Here is a 16,723-nt window from a genome sequence, read left to right as displayed (position 1 = left end):
TCAACATGCAAAAATTGACAGTGAGATCCAGCACAGGATCCAGTGTACAAGTGCTTCCTTTGGGAAATTGCTTTGACATGTTTTCAGGACTGTGACCTATGATAAGACACACAGATTCAGGTCCAGAAGACAATTGTTATTTCTACCCTCCTTTATGGATGTAAAACCTGAATGACCTATTGACAGCACCTCAAGAGTCTGGAGAGGTACCATCGATGATACCTCCTAAAGACCCTTCACATCAAGTGGAAAGATTGCTGCACTAACACCAGCACTGTCATTGTAGTTAATGTCACCAGCTCTGAAGCAATGATTCTCATGCACCAATTTCACTGGGTTGGACATCAGTGTTCCCTCTAAGATTTTCCATCGATGACCAGAGTTTGTTTTGTTTTGTGCACCAATATTGAGGTCATGTGCACTTGTATGGATGTGTGCACCCGTTGCACCCAACAGGTACACCAGATACAAACAAATATCATATTTAAGTTATATATATATTAGTTATAGTTATAGTATTCTTACATATATAATACAATTTAAATGTTATGGAAGAAAAAATACTAAAACAACTCTTTCCCAGCCACAAAGAATAAAAAGAGCTGTTAAATCCGAACTTTCACCCAACCATCCTCATTATTATAGCTGACCCTAAGTGCCAATGTACTGTATCATATCATCAATTACAGATAAGGTAAAAAGACATCAACACCCTCCCTATACACACACACACACACACACACACACACACACACACACCCCTGCAAAGTTTGAACAATAAGCTGTTTTTCTTTAAAGACTTGTGCTGCACTGCTACACAACACATTTGCTTGCTTCGAGTGTTATAACCTATGACTGTAGGCAAAACACTGGGCATAGCCTCTGGTGAGAGCACTGACTTTTTCATTTGGGGATATCACACTAACCAAGGAGATAGGAAGCCTTAATATTCCAGTCAGCAGTGGGAGAGATGTAGATATCTGCCCAAAAGAGGTGACAGCTGAAAGACAGGAGCCTAAACTGGGTGCTCTTTTAAGACCTTCAAAAGGCAAATGTCCTGATCTGTGGCATGCTCCCGTTTCTAGCCGTCACATAAGTTACAAAATTCAAGTTAATGATGATCTTAGCACACTTTAGTTTTAACTGTATTTTCCTTTTATTTGGAACTGAGATTACTTTTACATTTTACTTGACAATGACAATGTGGAATCAATCATGTAGCTATATTTTCGTAACTGCCACCACTTGGAAGGCAAGCTCTGGTCTGGCATTGCAGGGTTTTTCTTGCGTACTCCCTGACTGCATTTTATTTAGTTCAGCATAATAATAAAACAGTCAGCTACAATTCTGAAGATTTATAGCAAAAATAGGGATTTGGGGACAAACCAAACCAGAGCAACTGCTGCCCACCATGCAGCTCCAGCGATGTAGACAGAGAACAGTCCCAGCCTCGGGGAGCACACGGGATAAGAAGCAAACAGGGGTGTACAAGGAAACAATCAGAGGGCACCAATCAGCTCCATGAGTAGCAGTGTCTCGTCCAGCACTCACTGATGTATGTTGTAAAGAGTCTAAAAGAGTTGCAAGAAGCAGGGGAGAGCACCCTGGGGTAGAAAGTAGAAGCAGCAATATCTATAGCTTGAAGATCTATGACTTGGCCCCAGCCAGAAGGGTCTAGATGAGGCATGCGCACCCCCTTGTGATAGGCAAGCTCCGGTCTGGCATTGCAGGGTTTTTCTTGAATGCTCCCTGACTGCATTTTATTTAGTAAGCCTGGACAATCCAATCATAGGGTCCTACAATCCCTCATCTGAGATGGGTCTAGGTGGAGACTGTTACTGGGAAAGCTCTAAGAAGTTTGGAAGCTATTGATCAATGCAGTTTACCTATTCCAAGGATGGCAGGGAGAGGCATTAACACCCAGACCAGAGCCGTTCTCCCTGGGGGAGCTTGGCTGAACAGCCCTGGCTAAGGGATCCTTTCCCTCTGCAGACCTAGTCCTGCCTCATGGTGGCTTTAGCAAGGTGACTTGCTTATCACCCACAACCCTGTGCTTAGGGCAGGATTGGGTCCAGGCAATGAGAGAGCTGGAGCCAGGCACCCCCTTAACTCCCCAGGAAAGGGGAAGTCTAGATCATGCCCTGCCCTGTGTCGGCCTTGGCTCCAACCTATGGGGTGGTGACAGCGCCATGCTCCAGCCCCACCTCACCTTGCCAGTTCCCCAAAGGCAATGTGGGGTAACTGGGGCCAGCTGCCACTGATGGGGAGGGCAGCATCTGCAGGGCCCCCCACCCCAGCAGGCAGAGAGCAGTGAGCGCCCCCCTCTCCCACCACTGCAGCTGGGATGGGTGTCCCAGGCATGGGTGGGGGGAGCCTGGCCAGGTGCCATTCCCCCAAGGTCCAGTCACAGGGAGAGGACTGAGGGGTGCCATGGGTGGAGGGAAACTGGCAGCAGGGTAGGAGGGAATCAGGCTGGGTGCCACAGGTGGGGGGTGGACTGGTGGCTGCAAAGTACCTGGCAGTGGCAGGAGCAGCCCAGAGAGGAGGCAGCAGGTGGTGGCAAGGCAGAGCAGGGTGTGGCTGGGCCCCCTATGCTGGGCTGGGGCTGCAGATCCCCGAGTGGAGGCGAGGAGCTGTCACCTCTCGGTACCCAGCACAGAGTCAGTGCAGCCGCTGCCTGCCATGCAGCTCTGGCTAGGGCCTCCAGAGCAGCTGATGCCCGCCATGCAGCCCGCACAACACCAGGGCCACAGCTCCAGCCCTGAGGAAGGGTTGAATGTCCCTCTCTCCACACTGGAGTGTGAAGGACCACCATGCTCCCTTGCAGGGGGAGAGGAGCCAAGCCCACCCCACCTTCCTCACTTGAAATGCCAGGGCAGGCAGGAAATAGAAGAAGAGAGCCCTCAAGCTCAGTTGCTGCTGAACCACAAGGGAAACCAGACACCTCTTCTGGGTAGCACATGCCTCTGCAAGAGCCCTGCCCAGCCTCAGAGAGAGCCGATGCCACCTTGCTGTCAGAGAAGGCAGATAAGGACCCTCCAGGAGCTAGCTGCCAGAGTTACCGGTGGCTGAGTATTCCAAGCAGAGAGGGGAATCTTTGGACCACAGGACCTTACACCCAGACTGTGGTAGGAAGGAGCCCTGGAGACCAGACTATAGACTCATGAATACAAGAACTGGAAGGGACCTTGACAGATCAAGTCCAATCCCCTGCCCTCACGGCAGGACCAAGCACTGTCTAGATCATCCCTGATAAGTGTCTATCTAACATGCTCTTAAATATCTCCAGAGTTGGAGATTCCACAACCTCCCTAGGCAGCTTATTCCAGTGTTTAACCACCCTGAGAGGAAGTTTTTCCTACTGTCCAACTTAAACCTCTCTTGCTGCAATTTAATCCCATTGTTTCATGTCCTATCCTCAGAGGCCAAGGAGAACAATGTTTTCTCCCTCCTCCTTGTAACACCCTTTTAGGTACTTAAAAACTGCTATTATGAAGAGAAGTGCTGCACCACAGCCTGCATTGGCTGGGAATTACACCCAAACCAACTGTTTGGAAAACAGCCCAGCTAACCACTACACCACCAATGCTGCAGTCTGGTCCCACTGCCAGAGTGTGAATCAGTGTGTTGTGACTGGACTCCTCACTGACAGATCATCCTGCCACTGTTCGATTAAAGGAGATGGAGGGGTGACATTCTCAAGGGGGAACCTGATATTTGAAATCTGGTTTCTTTCATTGTTGGACTCCAGAGATAGTAAAGCTCACAGGGTTTTGGAGACATGCCAGGAGATATTATGGCTTACAATATCCATTGCAGAAATGAGGATACCTCTCAGTGCAAAGTTCCCGAAGTGTTTTACAATGGTATGCCTATGGTAAAATTGAAATTCATGGATAGAGGGGAACTACAATCTGGTGTGTGGTACATTACACAACAATGCAAGGAGAGGAAATCTCAGCTCTTGTTCTGGAATTTAAAATCCATTTACTAACTGCTGCAGGGACTAGAAGCTTGAGGCCACTGTTCATAGTCTTTGTATTTTTTAATCACCTATCAATGAGTTTGGATCAATGAGTTCCAACTGATATCAAATAATCCTTTTGACTCTAGCTGGCACCCGCACCAGAGGAGACTTGGTTGCTATATTTACCTTTTCTCTCCTCCTCAGCACTTTCTGGAAATTCAGCAGGCCCTGTGAAAGGAACAAAATTAATACCTACAAGTGAAGCCTGGAGTTCTGAACCTGCAAAAGCTTTCTGCAATAGGAGAAAGCAGCTCATCCAGATCAAAGTGATTTTTCACCCTAAAGTAGCATGACAACTCCTCACAGCAAGAAAGACTCTCTCTACTCTGTAATCAAGTGCAAGTAACCCAGCTGTTTCCATGCAGAGCAGTTCCACCCTGAGAGTTTGTGAAGTTCTGAGCAGAATGGTTATGATTAAAGTTTTCATGTAAACTCGATTACGCTGAATGCTGGCATGGTGCCTGCTACCCAATACATACTGAACTATATGTCAGCTTTACCACGTAAGGCTTTTAGAGCTTTTTGTTTATAGTGTGACGTGAGCCGTATGATACAAATACAGGGTATTAGAAGATGATGACAGAAAGGGATTTGTTCTTTTAAGCCTCAATTGAGCACTTAAACATGGGTTTATAAAGTTAATGGAACTAGTCTCATACTGGCCCACACTAGGGAGTTATTTCAAAATAATTCCCCTTATTTTGAAATAACAAGCAGAGTGTCCACACTACCAAACCTGTTATTTCAAAATAACAGGCTGGTTATTGTGAGGTAATAACTCCTGCTTTCCATGAGGAATAACATTTATTTTGAAATAGTTATTTCGAAATAGCATGAGTGTGGATGCTCAGCTGCTGCTATTTTGAAATAATTGGCCTCCAGAGGCCTCTCACAGCTGCATTTGTGGCCTCTCGGGACATACCCCTGACAACTCCAATGCTCCCATTTCCCTGCAGAGCTTAAAGCTGCAGACAGAAGGGAAAAGGCTTGTGGCACCAGGACAGCCTTGCCAGCCCTGTGCCACACAGCATGCTTTGTAGGAGCCATTGCCTACCCCAGCATTCCCTCTGTGCCCCTCACAGCTGCCAGCACTCCTGCAGCACCTCCTGATGCCTCTGGCCAGGAACGAAAGAGGGCTCCTGCTTGGACTGGTGCAGAGATCCTGGACTCATCAAGATATGAGGGGAGAAGACCAACCTCCAGGATCTCCACACCAAGAGGCAGATGTGTATGGCTGCCAGCCTGGTGGAGAAAGGACACATGCCGGCCCAAATTCTGGGAATTATTATTTTGAAATAAGTTATTTTGAAATAATTTCCTAGTGTAAACATGCCCTTACAGCTAATCATGTGTTTCAGTGCTTTGCTGAATCCGGGCCTTAATTTATTCTGTCATTTGCTGTTAGTGTCAGCGGATGGTACAGTGGTGAATGAAGAGAAGAGTATAGCTTCCAAAAGGGGAAGGAATATCAGTATCCATGCTGTAGTAAAGTGTCCTCTGCTTGCCAAAATTTACTACAGGACTGGGAAATCAGACAGAAAATGTGTGAACTATCAATCATGCAACCATGCTGCAAATGGAAATAGGTGATGATTTGATTCATGAGTGGTCGGTGAAAGTAGGGCTGGGGAAGGTAAGCCTCCAGCCCCACCCCCAACCCCACCCCTTCTGCTGAGGCCATGCCTCCCACAGAAGACAAGCTGCCTTCCCACCATTGCCACGGGAAGGCAGGGCAGTGTGCCACACACCCCTAGTTTCTGCACCAAAGAGCATGGGGAAGGTGGACAGCATGCAGCCTCAACCTCCCCTGTCTTGGACCCCGCCTAGTATACCAGTTGCCCATGATTTGACTTATGAGGAGAGGCTGAGGGATTTGGCCTTATTTAGTCTACAGAAGAGAAAAGCAAGGGGGGATATGATAGCAGCCTTTAAATACCCAAAGGGAGGTTCCAAAGAGGATGGAGAGAGGCTATTCTCAGTGGTGACAGATGACAGAACAAGGAGCAATGGAAAAACTATTTCACTAGGAGAGTGGTGAAGTACTGGAATGGGTTACCTAGATAAGTGGTGGAATCTCCATCCCTAGAGGTTTTTAAATCTCAGCTTGTCAAAGCCCTGGCTGGGATGATTTAGTTGGGATTGGTCCTGCTTTTAGCAGGGGGTTGAATTCAATGACATCCTGAGGTCTCTTCCAACCCTAGGATTTTATCTAAACCAATGAATATAGACAGGCATTAGTTGATATTAGGCATGTATTCATTCTTGTCATCCACACAGCTGGCCTTAAACATACACAGTGCACATGACTGCTCAGAGCCGTGTATTTTTGTAGATGTATATACACTTGACAAGTCAAGTGTGTACACTGTGGCTATGGCTACACTGTAGCCTTCTTGCGGAAAAGCTTATGCAAATGAAGCTCGGCATGGAATATCACCACGCTTCATTTGCATAATTAATGAGCAGCCGCTTTTGCGCAAGAGGCTTTTGCGCAAAAAGGAGCTGTGTAGACGGCTCCTTTTTGTGCAAAAACCTCCTCTTGTGCAAGAGCTGTTCTCAAGGAATGAGAAAGAATGTCTCTTGTGCAAGAGGGGGGTTTTGCACAAAAAGGAGCTGTCTACACAGCTCCTTTTTGCACAAAAGCGGCTGCTCATTAATTATGCAAATGAAGTACGGTCATATTCCACGCCATGCTTCATTTGCACAAGCTTTTCTGCAAGAAGGCTACAGTGTAGCCGTAGCCTGTGACTGGGCCAGAGAAGGAGAAAATCCACATTCTTTTAAAATCCCTCCCTTCCTTGATAACAGGGACTGGAAAGTGGAGAAATGTACTACTTAAACATTGTTGCTCAAAACGTGGAGGCAACTCGCAGCCACAGTTTCTCTTTAAGCATCACAAATCATAAGGCTAGTCCTAGTTTCATGAGTATTTTTAAAGTATATCCAAAATACAGAGAGCATCCTTAAGTTTTACTTTCATCTTGAGGTTCTAATGACATGCAAAGACCTCAATTTTATCATCATTACAAATACAGGCAGTCCCCGACTTACGTGGATCCGACTTATGTCGGATCCCTAGATACGAACGGGGTGAGGCAACTCCCGCACATGCGCAGCAGCATTCCCAGGGCTCGCTCACCTGGGTCCTAGGATCCTCCTCCTCCTCCTCGGGCCGGCTCCGACTGGGGTCCCGCAGAGCTGCCGGGCAGAGGAAAAGTGCCTCCCCACGCCCGCTGCCCCCCCCACCCTCCTGCCAGCAACAGGCTGCCCCCTCCCCTGAGCAACAGGCTGCCGAACAGACAAAAGCAGCCTCTCTGCCCCTCCTCCCCTCTATACATGCCGGGCTCCCGGAGCGCAGCAGCGTCCCCGGGGCTCGCTCACCTGGGTCCTAGAATCCACCTCCTCCTCCTCTTCCACCAGCTCCAACTGGCCTCTGCCTGCAGCAGCTGGCCACAGGGACAGGGATCCCGCAGAGCTGCTGGGCAGAGGAAAATTCCCCCCCCCACGCCCGCTGCCCCCTCCCCGCGGCCTCGCATCCTGCACGCCTCCCCCCTCCCCTCCTGCCAGCAACAGGCTGCCCCCTCCCCTGAGCAACAGGCTGCCCAACAGCAGACAAAAGCAGCCTCTCCGCCCCTCCTCCCCCTATACATGCTGGGCTCCCTGGGCAAACAAAGACTCCACCAAAACAAACAAAGTGCTGGCCTCATTGTGTTAGCAAAAAAAGGACCCTCCTCCTAGAACCCTGGGTGGTGTGTGGAAATAAAGCTATTAGCTCAAAGCATGGTGCAGAGCTGTTTGGTATTTGATGAGTTACTCCTTTAGTCCTGAGTTTGTCACAGGGACAGAAATAGATGTGAAATCTTCTGAACAGGGGAACAGACAGCAAAACAAACATTAGAGGGGAGTTAACCTTTCCCTATGCTATCCAAAACTAAAAAAAATGTTTGGCTAGAGTTTCCCCTACAATATGTACCAGTTCCGACTTACATACAAATTCAACTTAAGAACAAACCTACAGTCCCTATCTTGTACGTAACCCGGGGACTGCCTGTAGCAACAAATACAGTTATATATCCTACGACTGAACATACATTGCCTATTTACTAGTGCAGTAAACAAACATAAGACATGCAGTAGAACCTTACTAATTCACACTACTGGCTGACAGATGAACTATGAATTACTATCATTTGCAAGTTAATAAATAAGTGAACAAAGACAAGAAATAAGCAGACATAATGCATCACATAATATTCTTTGTTCATTTATTTTTATATCAGTCATTTAGTTTGCCAATTTATATTAATAATTCAGAAGACTGTACTGGAATATTGAGTGTAGTAAATACTATTTTTAAAAAATCACAAAATCTTAACAGTAAGACCACACTACAACATACTGCCATTACATCTTTGTTGAGAAGTAGGCAAAAACTGCATATTAATGGGTACACAGCATAATATGCAGATTAGCAAGGTTCTACTCCACTTACATTTTAATACATTATCTTTTTTCTGTACAAGATAAATTAAACCCCTTTGTCCAGAATCCTCTTCTGAATAGACTTTCCTCTGAAGTCTGGCTGTATGAAGCCTGCTGGTAAACCTGGTAAAATTGTACATGTTAAAAGCATGTCAAAAACAAATCCCAGTTTTAGCTCCTAAAGGTCAACCAGCTTATGTTAGCTATTGACACGTACTTATGATGGAGTGTTTTGAAATAAAGTTCAGTTTATCTGTTTTTATGATCCAGAGATGTCTTTCAACAATATGCTAAAATGTCACTTGGATTGATCTGAGGTTTCCACATCATCAGACTGCATCAAATTAGTTGTCTCTCTCTGCTGACTTTCTTAAATATCCATTTTTAATCTCCCCAAATATCATTTAATAAATTGCTGTGCTTTGCCTCCTACTAGCCAGGCCTGTTCTTCAGCATTATTAAAAATACTAGAAATTTACATTGAATCCTTGGAAGACACAGGGTTTTGAGCTCATGTTCATAAAATGGGTCTTCTACCTTTGACCAAAATACCCATTCCAGTCTTTGCAATCTCATAATTAAAGCAAACACCAGTCATGTTTTGATATTTTCAGCAGTTATACAGTGTTGTAAATGCCTGTGTTTAGACATCCTGATAAGGCACATAATTAGTTGGAGTACACTAATGTGTCACTACAAAGCACATCCCCCAGACAGTTGATAGAAACAAAATGAAAAATGCTATTAAGGGGGCAAATGCTGTCCCTGTTAAAGTTATATTTGATTAAAAGAGTTTTTCTCTCTTGTATTTCATTAGGCCAGAGCTTCAGCTCAATGAATATTTTAGGCTGTTTAACCTGTGCTGCTTTTTATTATTACATTTTTCTTATTCAATATTAATTATGAGAAGACATCAGGAATTACAACAGAGATTATTCTTTCCCCTTGTTCTTTCTCCTTTCCCCTTCCACTGACATTGTCTAAAAGATATAGGGGACACTGGTAACAGGAACCTATCTAAGAAAGCAGCTGGTTTTTACTAACCTACCCATCATTTTATCATTCCTCTTGCCCCTTATAGTATCTGACTCCTTTCCCAGCATACTAAGCACACTTTTATAGGAAAGAGACTAAGACCTTGCTAATATAGAAAAGAGAATTGCAGAGTTGCTCCTGAACTGTGCTACCCAAAGTGAAGTCAAATGAAAATTCCCTGGGCTAGCCCAGAGCCCCACCACTATCCATAAGATTTCACTTACGGCATTTGTTGTCCATACTGTTTTCTGTGTATGCCATTCTCTGTGAAATCTAATGTAGAAGGGACATTCTGATCATGGAGTGTACCAGTTCTAGGCAGGGCACTCTGACTGTGTGAGCATGAGCTCATAGGCAGAGGGAGAAGAAAGGGAAGAGCAAGGGTGAGCTATATGCATCTTTCTCCTTGACAGCCCATTGGCTGTGGGGCCAGTAGTGGGTAATGGTAATCAAGGACTCTAGTATATTAATGGGATCCATGGTTTATGGAGGCCAGACCAAGGAAAAGTGTGAGGCATACCCCATTTCTCAACAGAACAATCTGGGGATGTGGGAGAGGACTCTCCTCACCCACACCAATGTTTTATCTGGGGGAAGACTGTCTGCTCCTATGTTCTCTTTGAGCCATGCAGTGCATCTGTAACCAGCATTAAACCTGGACAGAACATGCACAAATGTATTTTTACATTCTTTTGAACCAACTCTCCATAGTTGCAAGGTGAAAAAAAAACCCTAGTGCTATCCACCATGAATGTTAAACAGATATTTGTGTTTGCAACCTCATTTATTTCGTTCCCTTTCTCTTTGCCTTTTCCATGTTCCAGCTGATACAAATTGCTGTGATGTATTGTACTTCCCATTGAGTGAACAGTATAGAAGTTCTCAAGACCTTATTATTAGAGTTCCCTCTGCCTGAGACTACCTGTTTAATATCCTCATTAAAGCAATGAAAGTGGTAAATAATAATTAAGGCCACCTAAATTACCAATTTGTAAAAAGTACTTTTAGACAGTGAATAGCAGGTGATTGAAAGAAAGAAAAAGGTGAGATATTTTAAAAGAAAAAATTAAGATAAAAAATATTCAAGGAGAAATTATGAGACTGGGAAAATGAATATCATTCATAAATTTTAAGGTCAGATATCTTAGGAAATGTTAGAGAGAGAGCCCTTTTATCACCAAAATTTCCTCAGGACTACAGAACTGAAGCACATATGGTCCTCACCTGCAGTTCTGAGGCTGCATCTTTGTCTACCTATACCCCTTCTCAGTCTCTCGCATGCCTCCCAAGAACCTATGGTAAGCCTCTTTCCTCCTTTTCTCCGCATCCAGGTCCCACTTCTGCTCCCAGCATTCTGATTGTGCTCCCAGGACTTTTCTTTTTTCTTTCATGCTCGTCTTCTTTCACTATCTGCAAACTCATCAATACTGCCATTTTGATTGCACTACTTTACCACAGTGTAGATCATCTTCCATCAGTCAGTGCTTGTCTTATACCTCAGTGGACCAATGATAGCTGAACTGTCAAATCAAGCTTTTCATGATCTCTAACGAACTTGAAGGGCATTTAAAAGAAACTGCACCTTAAAGAGATTTGTACCATTCAGAATGTTTGACCCTAGGGCATCCGAATTGATTAATATTTTCCAGAATCGATTTGAACTACCCTTTGTAAATAGTACTTGGTGCTAGGAATACTTTGAAGCTTTCCGAATTTTAAAACTATTCAGAGGTCACAGTATGACAAATAGTGATTTTTAAATAACTAATGTTTATATGTCAATTAGATGGTTTCACTCCCAGCTCTAACTCTGTTGGGCAATTGCATAAATATCGTGTAACTGCAGACAATAAAATGGAAACATCTAACTAAAATCTGAGGGAAAAATCCTCAGTATCCAATATTTTTGCTGCTCAAATTCCTACAAACATCATACTCTACTGAAACAGAGGGGTCTGTTTCTTTTTTCAGACTGTAGAGCAAACTGCAGTCATTTTGAACAGCTCCTCTTAGTCAGCTCTAAAACATATTTTCAAAATATCTCAGATGTTCCATAAACAACAATGTACACTATGCTTGAAACTAAGTGTTCTCTGAAACTGTGCCATGGTAAATGCATTGCCTTACCTTTGGCCTTGGTACTTGTGGGCTCTAAACTTTTAAATACAAAGTCGTTGAAATCCCTGGCTGGCAGAAACAGGAATCTTTTCATGTCAACTCTGATGTAAATATTAGACTCTTGCTAATGCCAATTAGCCTAAACCCTGAATCAGCTATCAAAATTCCACAGCTAGAAAGGGATCAGTCTATGCTTAACATCTCAACATTCATATCCAACTCAAATTATAGATCATATTAAATAAACTTATTATTAGCCCTGCCCATCTAATTAAGAGACACAGAAGAAATCAATAATACATATCTCAACAGTAATGGGATAAGCTTTGTTAATTTCCATGTCTATTTGCCGTTGCTAACTTGCTGAAGGATTGACACCTTATCAAAATTCAAAGCAAAATGTCTGCCTGCAAAATACAATTCCTGGAGGACTGGATGACCTAGAGTAGTGTTGCTGGGATATATAATCTTTTGCATCTGGGCCAGCAGTGTTGAGACCAACAGAGACTGAAAGTTGTTGCTACTGGTTGGTTATTGGATGGGCTACATAAAATAAATTGATGGTCTCAGTCCAAGTGTGAGAAAAAAGGTTCATATCATCCAAATTACCACCATAAATGGAATCAATTAGCAAACTTATTGGTAGTTGCAGCAGAGAGGTGAAGGAATAAGTGACTATAGAAAATGGCTTACCATCTCAACTGTCAAATCAGTGAGAGCTCTCCAAGTGAGAGTTGAGACACATTGACAGTGTAAGAAAGCTTGCACTACCACTCTCCATGCTTTAAATGCTCCATGGCTAAATAAAGGATTTAAGTCTCTGGGGATGGCCACCCTGAAACTTTCACAATCACTAAATTCCCATGCAACATTTAAAAAAAATCCGGTTTCCATTTAAATTGTTTGTTTCCATGTTTTATTCATCTTCACAAACATTGCCCACTTGAATAAGAGAACAGACAGAGGACCTGTGTGTTTTACATGCTAAAAGAATATGTCCTAATTTGCCACAAGTTATGAAAAAATAACTAGCATACCTTCAATTGTCTTGCAGGCAACACAAGTAGACATAAAAGTTATGTTACAACAGCCCATCTGTATACATTTGCATGGTCCACAATATTAACAGCAATGAAGTTTCTTTTACAGAATTAATACATACTGTAAATCGCTCCCTCATATTCTACTGAAAATTCTCATTCTCGTCTTCTCTCCTAGTTCCTAATTTTCTGATAATTACATATCCACTCATTCCTTTCCAAATCATCAAATTGCCACTCTGAAGCAGCGAGGACAAAAGCAGAACACATAGACTCAGACTGCTCTGCAGAACTAATCACTTCACATACTATGTCCTCTTGCTTCTGAAAACAAAGGTCCTTTTTTCTTCTTTATTTAATACAAATGCTTTTGCTCTCATTAGATAACAAGAACAGAGGAAAACTTACCCATAAGCCACGTAAATGCTAACTAAAAAGTGTAAACTGACCTGCACTCTCCCAGTCTCTCCTGGTGGAAATCTATTTTCTCACTAAAAAGAATGCTGAAAGGGAGGTTAACAGATATGTCATAACTTGCTCTGCTAAATATATAGAGCTGTTATTTATCACTGCACAGAATCTCCACATACTGAAGGCCTAATTTATAAAACTATGGCTTTTCTGTACTTCCCATTGGCTTTATAAAATATGTATATGTAAACTGGAGAGGCACATTATTTCTCATTTATAGCAAGGTGTAATTTGTAGAGCAAGCGTGAATAAATGATGAGGGGAGAAATTTCAGGCCTTTCCTACAACACCTGAAGGTGTATGTCTCCCACACTGCAAGTTAGCTTATGCAAACATACTTGTGCGTTAATGGAGAACACTGAGAAAACTTGCTAATGCTTTTCGGAATCTATCCCCTGTGTTAAATTTAGGATCATAAATATCTGTGCATACTTATCCCTGTATGCGTTTTTGTTCAAATTAGAGGACTACAGGAGAAAATACATAGATTTCTCATTTCTTGGTCTGATATTTCATCAGAACTATTGCACATTAGCATAACCTACACATCAAAAAACTCTCTCGCACACACAGTGCAACCAGAATGTTTCTGAAAAAAGTTACCTGGATTGAACATGCCAGACAATAGGTGATATAAACTTACTAATCATTAATTTGCATACAAGGGCTAGAACCTACAATTCCCTGTATGCATAATTCAGTGGAGTTTTTGCATGAATGGGATGGCAAGATCAGGACCATAGTATTTATTTATAGTATTTCAGGCTATAACATTGTTTTCTGTTCTAAATCTACACAGCAAGACGGCACAGGACAACTAGTAGGTTGAATTTGAAATAACAACTTAGTGGCAAAAGGTTCTGTAGTACATTAGCAATCTTCTGGTCCATGTAGCCCAACAAGTTTGATTTTAACAAAACTGATAAAATTTTATGGAAATTTAGCTTTTTGTTAAGGGATTATTTTACTGCCCTGTGGCCTCTTTTTATAAATGCTTTTGCTCTCATTGGATAACAAGAACATATATAATTATTGTTTCTATAGAAGTTTGGAGAGGGGCTTACTATCTAATTGCCTCTCAATGATTTCTTGGATCCTTATGTATAGAGTGCAGTCTGGATCTGACATCCATTTGAACTCCACGACGTACATTTTCTCAAGATGAACAGCTATGCATCAACAAAGAATTATTGAGCTGCCTTTTGTTTGTTAATCCACCCTAAAATTCGGAAATATAAAATTTAGGATGTATTAAAACTGGCACAATATCCTTCAAAATAGTATTACTCTTCTCTAAAATCTTGATCCCAAATAGCATATATCTACCAATTGCTAAAAAGCATGGTAACTCATAAGATTTTCATGTTTTCATCACAGATTTTTCATTGTCAATGTCAGTTTCTACATATATTTAATGTCATTAAATATAATGTATGCATTATTTAAAGAGTAACATGCTTTTTGTTTCTGATATGATAACTATATCTGAGGCTAGGCAAATTCCTAGACCAATGGAGCAAGGAGTTTATTAGTTCAGCATAATCATTACAGCATAAAGAAGGTATAGCAGTAGAATACCATTATTATAATAAAATATGCTCTGCAGGTTCTTCACATTGATCCTAACAAGCTACTGTAAATACCTCTGCTCTAATAAGCTAACAGTTTCTTTCATTTGTTGATGACACTCATGTTTACTCTTAATACTCCAGCTTTACTCCCTCTGCACTGTCACCCATGTAACTTCTGCCATCTTGATTTCTCCTTTATGCCAATAGAATAAGGCAAAGAAAATTCTTCCCAAGAAAATTAATTCGTTTTTTAAAATTGTATGTTATATCTATTGCTGTGGAGTGAGTAGGTGGGAAGAGGCTCCACAGCTGAGGCTACCAATGCGTGTGGTAGGTATGGATACGGTACCCTGCTGAGAAAAGCCAATTATAACTCCACTGATAATGCTACTGAAAATAGCCATTGTGCTTTGATACTTGGAGCTATTATTGGCCAAACAGACCATAGGCATTTCCATATTATTGAGAAATAACTACATAGCTGTCATGCATCTCCGAACTCGTCCCCAAGTCAGAGTACAGGGAATCACATACAAAAGGGAATAGACATACAGATATCAGTTCATAGCTGTCCAGAATGCATGAGCTCTGACTGGCTGATGCTAATCCTTTAAAAACTATGGGTTCCCACACCTCCATCAGGAGTATAATAACTATATCTGTTTCTTAATAACAAGGATAAAAACCTTGTGGGGGCTATTTTAAAATATCAATTTTGAGATGACAAATATGTAGGAAACCTACAGTGCACAGCATGAGTATTAGTGTACATTGATGCTTTGATTACTGAGGAATACAAAGCAGAATACAATTTCTTACATTAAATGACTCACCAGCCATATATTATCATGAATGACTATGCAACTGAAGAGCATGCCCATTATTGGTGCCACTATTTTTCAGAAATTCACATTCACTCTGTCAATGCAGATAGTCTATTTTTCCATTAGCTTCTTGCTCCTTGTGCAGCTGGAGCTTTGATGGCATCTGTGGATATTAGAAACAATCATTTTTACAGGAAATACACATCCTAATGATCTTCAAGACAAATTTTGAAACTGCAAGGTGGCCTCCAAAGTGGGCACACACTTACTCTGCAGAAGCACACCCTGAAAATACAAATCCCCATGCAGATTCTTTAAACTACATGTTCATGGGGATATGGGTAAAAAGTCAAGGCCAAGGCCATATCGTCACTAAAGGGATGATTGATGCTCCATGATCAATCTTCCAGAGTTCAATTTAGTGGGTCTAGTTAAGACTCTAAATCAAACTCAGAGGATGCCTCCTGCTCTGCGAGAAATAAGGAAGCCAATGGGATAATTTGTTCTTATTGTGGAGACAAAGGGAAAATTTGAAACAAGGTACATTGACTCCAGCTATTTAATTAACTACAGCTAGAGTTGCATATCTTGATTCAACTTTTCCTTTTAGTTTAGACCTGACCTGAATTAGAGGGGTCAGGACCTGCATAGACATATAGACCATTCATGCTGACTTCTAGGTTTCATTCCAGAATGCCTATAAATATATTCTATAAATACACTAGAAGGGAGAGAAAGGATGCAGGAAAGTGTAGTCCACTACTTATTAAGGAGAGAGCTAAGGATAGAAGACATCAGGATACCTGATGTGTTTAATGCCTATTTTGTATCAATCTTTAATACAAAATTAATAGTGACCAGATGCTTAACACAATTAATATTAACAAGGGAAAAGGAACATAACACAGACTAGAGAAAGAATGTGTTAAAATATTTACATAAATTAAATGTATTCAGTCAGCAGGACCTGACAGAAATCACCATAAGGTACTTTAAAAACTAGCTGAATCAATCTTGGTACCATTAATGATTATCTAAAAGAGCTCATGAAGGATAGATGAGGTCCCAGAAGACTGAAAGAGAGCAATCATAGTATGTATCTTTAAGAAGGAGAACAAAGAGGACTTGATGAATTATAGGCCAGTCATCCTGACT

The 16,723-nt window shown here is 42.1% G+C and overlaps 1 long non-coding RNA gene across 3 annotated transcripts in view; it reads right to left on the bottom strand.

The window, feature by feature from the left end:
* LOC102450964 (uncharacterized) overlaps positions 1–14,397 on the bottom strand; it is a 90,657-nt gene extending 76,260 nt beyond the window's left edge. For all 3 annotated transcript variants that reach the window (XR_012898098.1, XR_012898097.1, XR_012898096.1), the window contains exon 1: positions 13,152–14,397. This is a non-coding gene — a long non-coding RNA (uncharacterized LOC102450964). The remainder of the gene's footprint in view (positions 1–13,151) is intronic.
* Between the last annotated feature and the right edge of the window lie 2,326 nt (positions 14,398–16,723).

The sequence above is a fragment of the Pelodiscus sinensis genome, chromosome 1 (genome assembly GCF_049634645.1).
Source record: "Pelodiscus sinensis isolate JC-2024 chromosome 1, ASM4963464v1, whole genome shotgun sequence".
NCBI classification, from domain to species: domain Eukaryota; kingdom Metazoa; phylum Chordata; order Testudines; family Trionychidae; genus Pelodiscus; species Pelodiscus sinensis.
Note: the sequence above shows the minus strand (reverse complement) of the source record. Positions and strands in the feature narration are given on the sequence as shown.